Below are 13,924 nucleotides of genomic sequence, written 5' to 3' on the forward strand. Positions count from 1 at the left end.
GTGATCAAATGAGACCACTTTCTTAATTTTTCTAAGTCATGATCTCATTTTGAGATCTGATATATAGTCACTTTGCATGTTTTTTTAATAATTAGTCCCAGGGGGATTCACGCCAAGAAATGTATGAGATCAGATTAAATGAGATTAAACGTGAAATTCATGATTCCGGCGGCCAGTCTAGTCTGATGTGAGCTAGGATTTCTTTGATAAGAGATAAAGAATAGCAGTTCTTCTTGATTAATCTGTTCAATTCCTGATAGTTTACACAGAATCAGAGTTCTTTATCTGATTTCTTTGCAAAGAGAATAGAAGCTGCAGTGAAAGAGTTACTAATATGTATGAATTTCTTATTTAATAGATTATTGAGTGTCTTTCAAAGAAGAAGAAGTTCATCTTAAAAACATATTATAAAGAGAGTCTTATAATGACTCAGAATTCTTATCATTCTTCTTTTCTAACTTAATACTGTGATTCACTTCTGAGTCTTATAAGAGAGGTATATTTGTAGTATTATCTTATCAGAAGACATCTAGATATTTGTGATATTATTGAGAGAGTTTTGTATAAGAATCTGTTATTATAGTGTAGAATAACTGCTCTAGAGCTTTCTTAATATTGATCAGACTGATGAAATAGATTGTTATATAATTCTGCTATCAGTAATCTTATTAGTAACTTCCTTTTCAGAGTATTTCATAAGTGTTAACAGAGATCTGTGTCAGATTCATAGTCTTGTGAATATTATCTTTGTGAATTCTATGATTGTTAGAGAATATTAAGCTTTTATTTTAAGCATTTAATAAGATACCTTATTCAGATAGCTAGATAAGTTCTAACATTAGTTCATAATTAAGATTATTAACTTCATATACATAGACATCTTCTCATTGATGTTCTCTGATATCTATGTTTAACTTTATTATGTAACGAGTACAAATGTCTTTTAAGTCATCAGATTCTGTGAGAAGTCAGGGCTTTAATAAGAGAATACACTGAAGATTATAACATCTTATAACCAAAGATTCAATCATTGCATAATAATATAGACTGCTGTCTATCATGGCTTTCATATTATACATATTATCTATCACAGTAGATATAAAAATCACATTCATTGTTATTTTTCCTTTGTTGTCTGATCTCTTCAAGCTTCTGTTTATAAATTTGAACAGAAGCTAATCTTTTCCCTGTTTCTTTGAGATGTTCTCATAGTTATCTTCTGAATCTTTCTTCAATGCAATATGATTGATGCAGACTGCTGATATTGATCTATCTTTCTTTTGAATAAGAAGACATATAGACTGATCAGCAGTTGAAAGTAATATATTCTGATCAGTTACAATTGATGCACATCTCTCATTGATGTCAATCAGTGACTTCTTCAGAAGTTATTCCAGAGACTCAGAGATCTGTTCAGACAGTGAAAACTCTTGTTTATATATAGACATTTGAGTTCACTTAATTCATGGCATCTGCATTGTCATTCTTCAGCACAGATATATAAGTGACTGAGATGTAATATCTTCTGTCACTGTTCTGTATACTCTTAAGCTTGATAAGATAATTATTGAATGTCTGAAGTTGTATACAGAAGTCTGAATAAGTCAGGTCTTCATCTACACTTATAAGAGTCTGTAAGAGTTCAAAAGTGAATATCTTCTTGAGTATACTAATCTTTATTTAATTTTTTCAAGATTGATTATCTGCTTCTAGAATCTTGATGTTGAAGTCAGAAATAAATGTTATAAGAGAAGTATTTCTCTGTCAGACACTCTGTAATCAATCTAATGCTTTCTGTTGCATAGCAGTGTCCCAGAATAGAATATCAAGATATTTGATAATATTATCAGGCATTTATAACACTGATTCACATGCTTTTATTCATGAATGAAACTTCTGTCACACACAATTCTTCAATCACTCATTGATATATTAATCTTGATTAATTAGCAAACTAATGACATCTTCATCTACACTTCGTTTCATGAGTATTTTCAATCTTTATAATGAATAGAGAGTGAGATTAGAAGTATTAAAATATATAGACATGTCTAGATATTTTTTCAGCACTTATATGTTTATATCTGATTCACTCAGTGTCAGAATTGTCTGTGTAGAGATTTCTTATTAAGACAATTATTAAATTTCTTTATATTAGCATTGTTAAGTTGCATGTATATCAGCTATGTATTATTATTATAATTTCAACATTGCTTAAAGTCACTGTGACACTGCATCTATGCTCACATTCAAGCGTACTCTTGTATTATTATTAGATATGATTATATTATTTATCAGATATATGATATCTGTGAAATCAGAAGAAGTGTAATTATATAAATATCTTATATATCTGTGTCAGAACTCTCAGGTCTTTCACTGACATTCTCTTATAAGATCTTGTGAAAGGGTCAGAGTAACTGATAAGTAAGCTTCTATTTAGAGACTCAGTATTCACTTAACTGATTGAGATTCAGTGTTCACTTAACTGATTGTTTCTCTATTTCTTACATATTATTACATGTTCAGATATCTCAGTGAGTAATCATTTCTAATAAGAAGATAATAAATATGAATAATTATTTCTAATGAGAAGATGATGAATGTTTTTCAAGTATAAGAGGCCTACACTGAATATATTAATATAATATATAGATCTTATAATATAAAAGTGAAAAACATTAAAGAAGGAAAAGAAAGAGAAAGTGTGAGAATCAGTGATTGAAGTGAATATTTATACATGTACACAGTGATGTACGCGGTGAAGCTTTAGAGCGGAAGAATAGGAATTCTGTAAGTGTTTCAGCCAAGGATCAGCAATTGAGAATAACTGAGAATCGGAGCTTCCGGCGGAATCTATGAAGTGTAATGAAATAGTCTATATAATTGATAAGGCATAGCCCGTCATAATTATCTTGATAAAGTAATCTATGATCATCAGCACACTATTAAAAGATGAATAATATATGTTTCTACTTTCAGAGAGACTTATAAGAGTGTTGATTTCTAGCTGATTTCAAGATTTCTATGAAATAAGTAGAGAAATAAGTTCTTCATATAATCTGAACTACACTACTAATGAACTCTGATAAATAGTATAAGAATTCACTATGTTCTTTACAAACTCTTATATCTTCAGTCAGAAGTATTTTCTTATAAATAACTCATGACTTCCAGTGTCTGTAAAATAACTTACTAAAGAAGAGTGATGATATCTTTTAATAAGTTCTATATGTAGAAACTTATTTATAGATATATAAATTTAGCTCTCTCTTTATAAGAGATTATTTAAGTTTCTTTAACTTTTTATTTCTGCAGAATTAATCTCTGTTATAAGCAGCTTCTGAATATACTGAGTATAATCATTCTTCAGTTACAGTGTCAATAATCTGAATAGAAGATCTTATAAAAACTTATACTCTGTTTTCTCTTATATCAGATCTTCTATAGTACTTCTCAAAGTTCATAAACTCTTCAGATTATAGATACTGTCTTCAAGAATTTTCACAGAGATTCTCAGAGTATTAAGTTTCAGTATTATAAAGAGAAGTTATACAGACTTCTTCTCTCTCTCTTCTCTCTTCTTTTATAAGCGATTGTGTAAGAAATCCCGCCCCTCGCGGATTCTTTACCTCTATTCCTATCTCTTGTGTAATCAATAGAATTAGTGGCTCTTGCCTACACACAACTATATAGACTGAAGTTTGTGACTACTATTTATAACTCAGCTTGAATACTATTATATAATTAATCTATATATTTTATCTCTCTACTGTGAATACTTCTAGTAGTTAACAGTATATTTTATATCAAGCTGTAAATATCTGAATAAATATCTGTAAGCACTTATTCTTACATTTCAAGCTCTGTAAGTCAGCAATCACTTATTATAACTGAAAGAATTAAAAACTTATATACTTCAATCTCTGCAAACTTTACTGCAGATACTCAGAAGTATTTATCTGAATTATGAATAACTTTTATAAAAGAAGTCTCAGAGAACTTATTAATTACTTATAAAATATTATTCTCTACATCTATGACAGAGGAACTCTTCAAATCTATAAATAAATCAATCTCAGTGAAGAACATTCTTGAGTATCTTCTACAGAATTAAGCTATTTTTCTATAAGAAATACTTACTATCTGTAAATACTCTTGAACTGAGTTTCTAGAAATAATTTTTAAAGATATCTGAAAACTGAAAAGAAACTTTTTTAAGCTGTAACTACTTAAGATTATCTACTCAACTATAATCTATAAAATCTTTTATACATTTGTATTTGAAATTGACTTACATGCTCAGCTGTATGATATGAAAGATGAAGAAGCTATTATTTATATAATAATAGATCTCTACTATATTAAAGTCAAGAACTGGCTGAATTATCTAGAGAATAATTATAAGAGATCTCAATGATCTGTTCTTAAAGTTTATCTAAAAAATAAGTTAAAAGACTCTGTAAGTCAGATAGAGAATATCTGAGTTATAATTATTAATATTAGAAAAAGAGATAAGAAGTCTGATAAAGACTACTCACAATATTTTATATAATTATGATATGAATTAAGATCTATAGAAACAGAGCTCTGAAATAAAACCTGAATAATAATATTTATAAAGAGACTGAATAAAGATATGTAGAATAAGCTTATTAAGTAAGACTCTCAGTTCTTAATTCTGAAGAAACTGATAAGTCTTATTCACTGCTTATAGATTACTGTAAGAGTCACAGACTTATAAAGAGTGAATTATCAATCAGTCTTATAAGAGTTAGAATAACAGAGAATAGATTTATCAGAAAAAGATAATAAGATATAGAGAGATTTATATCTGACTACTAAGTAGAAAGAGAGAGCTTTATAAGCTCTTATAAATAGAGTGTATAATAGAGAGATTAAGAAAAAGAATCTCTGCTTTATCTATTCTAAATTAGAATATCTCTATACAAACTATCTGAATAAATTAAAATAGAAATTTAAGAAGTTATAGACAGAGTCAGTAACAGTCTTCTTAAGAGTCTTTAAGTTAATATCTGAATTTATTACTCTCTTAATAAAAATACATGCTTATAGAGAGAGACTGTACTGTAGTACTACTATCTTCTCAGTATAGAAAGTATTAATAAACTCAGAATCTTAGATTACTGTAGTATTTCTAAAGCTCACAGAGTGAATAAGCTAAGTAATCAAAACTGAGAATCTGCTCTTATAATAAGCAGAATATGAGAACTCAGACCTGAGAGTGAAAAGACTTACAAGAGTTATTTTTAAATTATAAGATCTTTTCAGAACTTGAAGAAGATTTACAGAAGCTGTGATTATTATAGACATTATAGATGATATATGCTTAAACTTATATAACTTTAAAGACATAATTCATACATAGCTGTTCATAAGTCAGGTTTATACTTTCAATCAGTGTTAATAGACTTACTTATAGAGATAGAATTAGTTAATACTGTAGAGTTAATTAGAGAAGATAAACTTATCTATATAATAACTTTATAAATATCTGAGAACATTATAATCATGAAAACTAAGCTTTAGATATCAGAGAAATACTGAGATCTTACAGAGATATTCAGTTCAGCTAAAGTAAATGAGCTTTTATCTCACTATAAGAAGAATCTGATAATAGATTTAATAGAAGAGTAGAAATTCTTCTAAGAATTAATCTATAAGCTCTCTCATCATAAGACAGAGATCTTACAGACTTATGTAAAGAAGAATTTAAAGAATAACTTTATTCAATCTTCATAGATCTCTGCAGAAGTCTCTGTGATATTTATAAAAAAGAAGAATAAATATCTCAGATTGTATATAAACTATTATAATCTGAACTTGAAGACTATAAAGAGTCACTGTTCTCTGTCTCTGATTAAGAATGTGATTAATCATCTCACAGAAGCTTCTATATTTGTATAACTGAATATAATTAATATATATATACAGCTGTAAATACAGTCTAAAAATGAATAAAAGACTGTCTTTAGAACTATACTGAGATTAGTTGAATATCTAGTAATATCTTTTAATTTGACTAATACTCTCATAGTATTTCAGTCTTTCATTAATAAAATACTTTATATATATCTGAATGTCTTTGTGATAATATATCTAAATAATGTAATGATATACTCTGCAAAGAAGAAAGAACACACTGAGTATATACAAACTATGTTAAAGGTCTTAGATGAGACAGAACTGTATATTAAGCTTATAAAGTGCAACTTCAGTATCTATCAGATTAATTTCCTAGAATATATAATTATCACAGATAATATTCAGATGAAATCTTTATAAATTAAGACTATTCTATTATAACTGAAGTTAAGTAGTATTTATAAGGTTCAGATCTTTCTGAGCTTTGTGAATATCTATAGATAGTCTATTTTTATATTTATAAGAATCTTCTTGACTTTTACAGACATGCTGAAGAGTGAAAATAAGAAGAAGTTATTCTATAAATGAAGAATGAAAAGATTATTAAGAAAAAAGAACTGTAAGAACTTTCTTATCTTAGAAGCTCACAGAGTCTTTATCAGATTGAAACAGATATTTATAAATATAATAGTACTGTTTCACTTTGATCTCTTACTCTTAATCAGATTAAAGATAAATATCTTCTTCTTTACAATTTCAGAAATAGTCTTATAACTATAGTTAAATAGAAACTGAGTTTCACTGATCTTTTTCTTATAGAAGATGTAATCTATAAAGATTAACTATAATATTTATAATCAGAAGCTTCTTATAATAGTGAAATTCTTCTGTCACTAATATCACTATTTTAAGAGTCTAATAAGAGTAATTACTGTTAAAACTAATCATAACAGCTTATAATAGTTTACTTCAATCAAGAAACTCTTACAGTAACAGATTTACTTAGCTCAAAGACTGAGTGAGTTCTGATTCAAGATAAAGTCTATTAAGAGAACTAAGAACTCAGTGAATAAATTCTCTCACAGATCTGACTATGTTAAGAAGATCAGAATAACAGATATAGAGAGATTAGAAAAGATAGAAAAGCTTCATAGAATACTTAGACTGAGTGTTATAAAGAGATTAACTGAAGAATCTCTCAATTCTCTATAAGAGAAGAGAGAAGAGAAAGAAAAGAATTCTGTGCAACTACTCTCTATAATATTAAGATTTAACACTCTGAGAATCTCTGTGAGAATTCTTGAAGAGAGTATCTATAATCTGAAGAATTTACAGGCTTTAAGAAGTACTATGAAAGATCTGATATAAGAAGAAACAGAGTATAAGTCTTTATAAGATCTTCTATTCAGATTATCAGAACTATAACTGAAGAATAAATATACTCAGTATGTTTAAAAACTGCTTACAGCAGTAGACTGGCCGCCGGGACCATGAATTTCACATTTGATTCCATTTGGTCTGGTTTCATACATTTCTTAGCATGAATCCCGCTGGGACTAGTCATTAAAAAAACCTGTAAAGTGACTATATATCAGATCTTAAAATGAAACCATGACTTGAAAAAAATGAGAAAGTAGTCTCATTTAGTTCTATTTAGTTTCATTCTTGGTATAAAGTTACTATTTTTAGACATTTTAAGGTTTTTTTAGACTATTTTTAATTTTTTAAAAAGTAACACTTTTTGATAACACTCAAATGAGATTTAAAGTCATTTAAAGCAATAAAAATAATTTAAATTGAGAAGTGAAAATTATGGTCTTATTTAAAAAATGTGATAAGAGTAGACAGTAAGTCTCACTGAGACAGTATGAGACTACTATCTAATGTTAAAACTGTGTAATGAGATCAGTTGAATTGGTAATGAGACTATCAAAAAATCTGGTCCTGGTCTCAGACACAGTCACACGGTCAGTCTATACAGCAGAGATTAATTCTGCAGAAATAAACAGTTAAAGAAACTTAAATAATCTCTTATAAAGAGAGAGCTGAATTTATATATCTATAAATAAGTTTCTATATATAGAACTTATTAAAAGATATTATAACTCTTCTCTAGTAAGTTATTTTATAAATACTAGAACTTATGAGTTGCTTATAAGAAAATACTTCTAACTAAAGATATAAGAACTTATGAAGAAAATAATGAATTTTTATACTTTTTATCAGAGTTCACAGATAGTGTAGTTCACATTATATAAAGAACTCACTTCTCTACTTATCTCACAGAAATCTTGAGAACAGCTAGAAATAAATACTCTTGTAAACCTCTCTTATGATTCAAAGGTTGCTTGGGCCAGCATACGATTACAGGCGTACGCCGGCTTCTTATACATGTTATACTAAATTAGTGGCTGCTAGAGCCTCTTTTACATTCGTAAGTGTGTTTGAAAGCGGCCGTGTTATTATCTGATGGTTATACATTCTTTCAAATCACATTCTTTCTCATCAGATTCAGTCACACTCATGTAATCATGACATAAGCTCTAGCTTCATGCGGCTTAGCGCGCCGCTAGTATTAACAATTATGTACTCTATTTCTGATTCAGCTAGCATTCTGTATATACTCTTATAAAGATACTTTCACTACATTATATTATTTCTTCACTAACTTTTTTCATTCTTTAATCATCTTCTTCATTATTGTCATCATTGAATGTTATTATCTTATACAGAATTCCTGTTTCTTCTTCTATTTAATACTTTTTATTTATTTATCTATTATATTATATATGTTTATGATGATAATCTCTTATTTCTATAACAAGCTTCATCATAGTGCTTATATCAGACAGTTTGTTAGCAGTAAGTGAAATATATTGTAAAATATGATCAGAACTTGTTTTTCTTCTAACAATTACTAGAATATATCACTATAAATGATTCATTCTCTTCATCTTCTTATACAGTCTTGATTCTTTTCTCAGTGAGCATCTGATTATTTTTTTCAGACAGAATTTTGCATGAATACAGATGCTGATATGTTTATTTTTATTCATATAGAATCTTCATGTATTGACAGATCTGTATCTGCAGATAATAGCAAATATCTTAATATTAAATTGTTAATCAAGAACTTGAAGAATGTAATAATGAAGAAATTATCTATGTTATATATAACTGAGTCTTCTGCATTTCTCTCTATCTCTTCTGTTATTTCTCTTAAATCTTCTACACTTGTCTCTGTATCGGATTCTCCTGCTTCTACTACTTCTACTCTCACTACTCTCACTTCTACTACTTCTGCTTCTGCTACTTCTACTTTGTTTGTCTCTACTGCTTCTGCTGTTATTATCAGCTGTTCTCATTTCAAGAAGATGTTGTGTTGACTTGATAAATCACAATTCTCAGTGTATATACTTCTGCTCTTCTTATCAATTTCTAGAATAATTTACTGTATAAAGACTGTGTATGATATAACTATCTGAAGCTCAGTCACAGACATTAATTATTATATTCATCTTAAATATTTATAATGAAACAATTGTGCATTTATATTGAGGAATTATTTCTCTTCTCAACAGTATTAAGATTGTACATCTTTTCTCTTCATCTTTTCTTTCTGATACTGATTTTTCTATTCTTAGAGAAAATTATTATGAGTATTATTATATATAAAGTCATAACATTCACAGATATTAAGAAACTTTTTATAACTATTAAATTCAATATTACAGATATATCTGCTCTGATGAATATCTTCAGAATAATTAACTTATATCAGTCTATTCTCTGACATTTATCATTCAACTTCATGATGCAGGTGCAGAATACCTGTTTTCAGAAACAGAAACACAGATATCATACTCTTTTACATCTATAAATGTGAGACTTGTACATCTTATCTGAGATGTTATTATGAAAATAAGCTGTTCATACACTGCATTCTTCTCTCTACATTTCTCTGTGTCTCTCTCTCTCTTTCTGAGAAGTCTCACGCATGTTGTAATTACATATACAATTCTAAGATCAGTAAGTGTTTGTTTAATAACTGTTCTCATCTCTGATTTTGTGATTCTATACACTAATAATGATTCTTAGTTGCTTCGGTGTCAGAGGCCATTTTAATCTCTGAAGATGATAATACTGCTAAGACTACTTTCTTCTGCTCTTAAGCTTCTTCTGTTATTCTCTCTTCCTTCTCTGCAGGGAAGATTGTGCGCATATCAGATTGTAAGTATTTAATCTCAGATAGCTTATGCTATTGTTTATTCAGTTCTGCACTCTCTTATTCTTCAGTTTCTTTCACTCACACTCTTTTTACTCTGACTTCTGATTTTGTGAGTTCTGCACTCTCTTTCAATTTTTCTATGCATATGTGTACACATTTCTATATTAGTATTTCAGTTCATCTTGTAATAAACAACATTAACATTGTATATAAAGTAGTAGAGAAATCAAAAACATGTATAGTGTTATTATAAGCGTGACATACAGCTCTTAAATCTCTTATAGATCTTGAGTTTTGAGATTTTCTTTGTTTCTCACATTTTTCAGGTGATATGACATTGGAAATAGATTAAACATGTGATGTATAAAAATGAATGAGATATATATAATAATATTTATCTTTTTACAGCTGACTCTTATAATTGATAACTAATTCATTATGTCTTTTCTTTTCTTATACTTTTTCTTTGTCTGCTAGTCACTACTCTTACATAATCTTTATATAGTACAGCATTCAGTGACTAGATTTGACAGCTTTTATCTCTTATAATTCTGTCTTATGTATTATACTGTCTCTCTTCAGTCACTCACACTACTATAGTAAACAGCTTATTAAAACTAATCTTATCTGATTTCTTAGCATTTTCAGAGATTAAGATAGCTTGATTTCATGCATTCACAGATGTTTCAGATATTTCATTATCTGTTGTCTTTATAATTGAACTGATGTAAACAGTTAAATTCAACTCTGAATCTCTTTTTCTTCTGTAATCTGACTCATGTATAAGTCTGCTACACTGAGACTACTCTTTGCTGTGTTACACTCACTATCTGCAGTGTATTATCATATCATCAGCTACAGTCTCATTACTTATTAAAGAATAATATTTATCTCATTTCTTAATTTCTTCTCATTCTTTTCTTATTATTGTGAAAGATCAGAATAAGTGAGATTATCTGATTCATCAGTGTCTATAATTTCTCTTACTTTACAAGACTTTTCAATTATAAGTCTCTTCTTTTTCAACACTGATAATAGTGTTGTGAATAATCATAATTCACTCAGAGCTTGCATCTTGTAACGTGGCGGAACCGAAGCAGTGGCTAGTCAGCGGCGTTATATAGAGGTAGTTGTTTGAGAAGCTGTATAAGTGAGCTTAACTGTCTTGCTTAAATAGTGAGCTTGTGAGCTACAGAGTTATTGTGAGAATATCACAGATATGATACTTAGTATACTAAGAAGATTGTATGAGAAACAAAGTAACTCTTGTATATATTTCAGTGAAAGAAAACAAATCACTGACTTCTTTAATAAGAAGTCAGCATCTAGCTATTCTATATAGATAATGAGCAGATACTCTTCTTCTATTGTATAAGTGAGAATAGCTGAAGTGATACCTCAGTAGCATCTTACTATTATGAAAGAGTAATCTGCTGACCTTATATAGAAGTGAGATTCTTATATTTATTAATTTAATCTTTCTATATTATATCTGAATAATGTTATAGAGTGATTGAAAATCAGTTTAAATAGTTTACAGAATAAATGAAATCATCTGCATGAAAGTAATAAGCTGTGTGAAACTGTAACAAACTCTTGATATAATCAGAGATATAATAATACTCTTCTTCTTAAGAGTATAATTCTGATACTCTTAAGATTACTGAATTAAATATTATCTTTGTTATATAGTAACAGTTATTAACTGATTTTAATAGTGTATATTCTGTGTATAATACAAAGCAATAGATGAGTTTCTCTGCTGACTATATAGATCTTCTTTTCTCATCTCTGTTCAAATTAAATGTACAATAAGTGAATTTCTCATATATTGATTTAAAATGTGAAAAATATAGTTAATAAGTGACTTACAGATCTCTTATTATATTTTCATTCTGTGTATGAAATTTTCTACAAAAGTGGTATAGTTTTAGAGACAAAGCTAACAGTAGTGACAGGATTTTTTCAAAAGATCTTCTTCTCTTATAACATATTTTTCTTCTTCTCTCTTTATCTGTAATAGTGAGTGTATGAGAGTATTATTCTTGAAAGAGAATAAAAGACTTATTCTGATACTTTCTAGTGATTAAATGTCTTTGTGTTGTGACTGCAGCCTTCATGACTGTTAAGAAAGCCAGGTTGAAGACAGAGACAGCAGTGTCAATAGACTGTAGAAGTATTACTCTTATTATTATATCTTCTTCTTCTTCTTCTACATCTCTTATGACTGTGACAGTAAACACTGTGTTTTGCAGTGAGATATCATTTCTTCTGCTGATTAACTTGTCTATATCTGATTCTTTCTCTGTTTTCTTCACTGCTATTGTAACTTCACTCTCTCTCTTAATTAATACAGTAATATATGACCCTGTGTGATCATTCAGAGAGAATCTCAGAGAGTACTTGATTCTGAAAACAGCAGCTTAGAGAAGTTCAATTCATAGTTTCTCTTTCATAATATATCTGAGTCCTGCTCAGAATACTGCTGAGTTAAGTCTGTAGAGTTCTATAATTTCTTTATCTTCTCTCTGTGAGAAGGCTTCAGTGAAGTCTCTAATCAGCACAGTTATATACTTATACTATGCTAAGCAGCTGAACAAAGAAGAAATTCTATGTATCTAGTTCTTCTCTCACTTCTGTTATTTTTATTATATCTGTAATAATAACTTCTATCTCTCTGAAAGTATTAAGTACTCTATAAGAAGATATTATATCAGTTCTGATAAGAAGGTCAGATGACTAAGCAGTACAGAGTAAGAATCTCAGAGCTTCAAGTGTTAACAGATTCTATTAAGACTGAAGAGATCTCTCTTACTTATCTATAAAGAAGATGAAAGTATGAGTCTCTGAGATAAAAAAACATCTCAGAATGACTAATCTTAAGAAGAGATTAATCAGTGCTGCTGTTAAAAGCACTGTAGAGATAAATCACTGATTAGTGAGAACCTTACTTCAGTTAAAATAGATGACTGAGATGCTTTGTAAGTTAATAAGTTAATACTTTATATATCTCTCATACTTCTCTGCAGTATGCTTCTCTGCAGTGCTGCAGTACTAACTTTATAGTAGATAAAGATGCTGATGTCAGAGACTTCAATGATGAAGAATAAGTTTGATAAAGAATATAATTATCAGTGCCCCTGGTGGCCGAATGATTAATACGGTCCCCCCGGTAGCACCTTGGCGTGGGAAACCAAAGGTGTTGTGGGTTTGAAACCCGCAGGGAAATACATTAAAATCCCAGAACCAAAGCACCTCAGGTTTCTTAATAAAATACAGAGGGTGTACAAATCACTTCAAATAAATTGCTCTATGTCTCTGAGCTGAGAAAGTTTATTTATCGCATGTATCTAAATTGTCACTCCCTTTGTATTTTTCTATATTCTTGTTTATCTTGACATGGTCTCAAACACCTGTATTTCCTTCTGTATAATCAACACTTGGCCTGTATTTAACATCATGCAAGGACTCATTATTAGCTCCGCTTGCATATGAGTATAATGGAAAAATAATAATAATAATAATAATAATAATAATAATATGATTGTTAGTGAGTAGATCTTGAGATCTCTCTTTTTACTTTTTACTTTTTCTATAAGCTGCAGCTTTATTAGAATAGCAGTAATCTGTAGATCAATAATATTACTCTTTATTAATTTTAAATATCTCTTTCTTTTCTTATTAACTGCTTCAGAAACTTTACACTTGTATAGTCTCATTAAACTTCTAAAAAACTCTTTGAAAGAAATTAGAAGAAGAGTGCTACAGAGTTCACAAGATACTGACTTATTACTGTGAGATTATCTCTGA

Source organism: Blastomyces gilchristii (genome assembly GCF_000003855.2).
Source record: "Blastomyces gilchristii SLH14081 genomic scaffold supercont1.4, whole genome shotgun sequence".
NCBI classification, from domain to species: Eukaryota; Fungi; Ascomycota; class Eurotiomycetes; order Onygenales; family Ajellomycetaceae; genus Blastomyces; species Blastomyces gilchristii.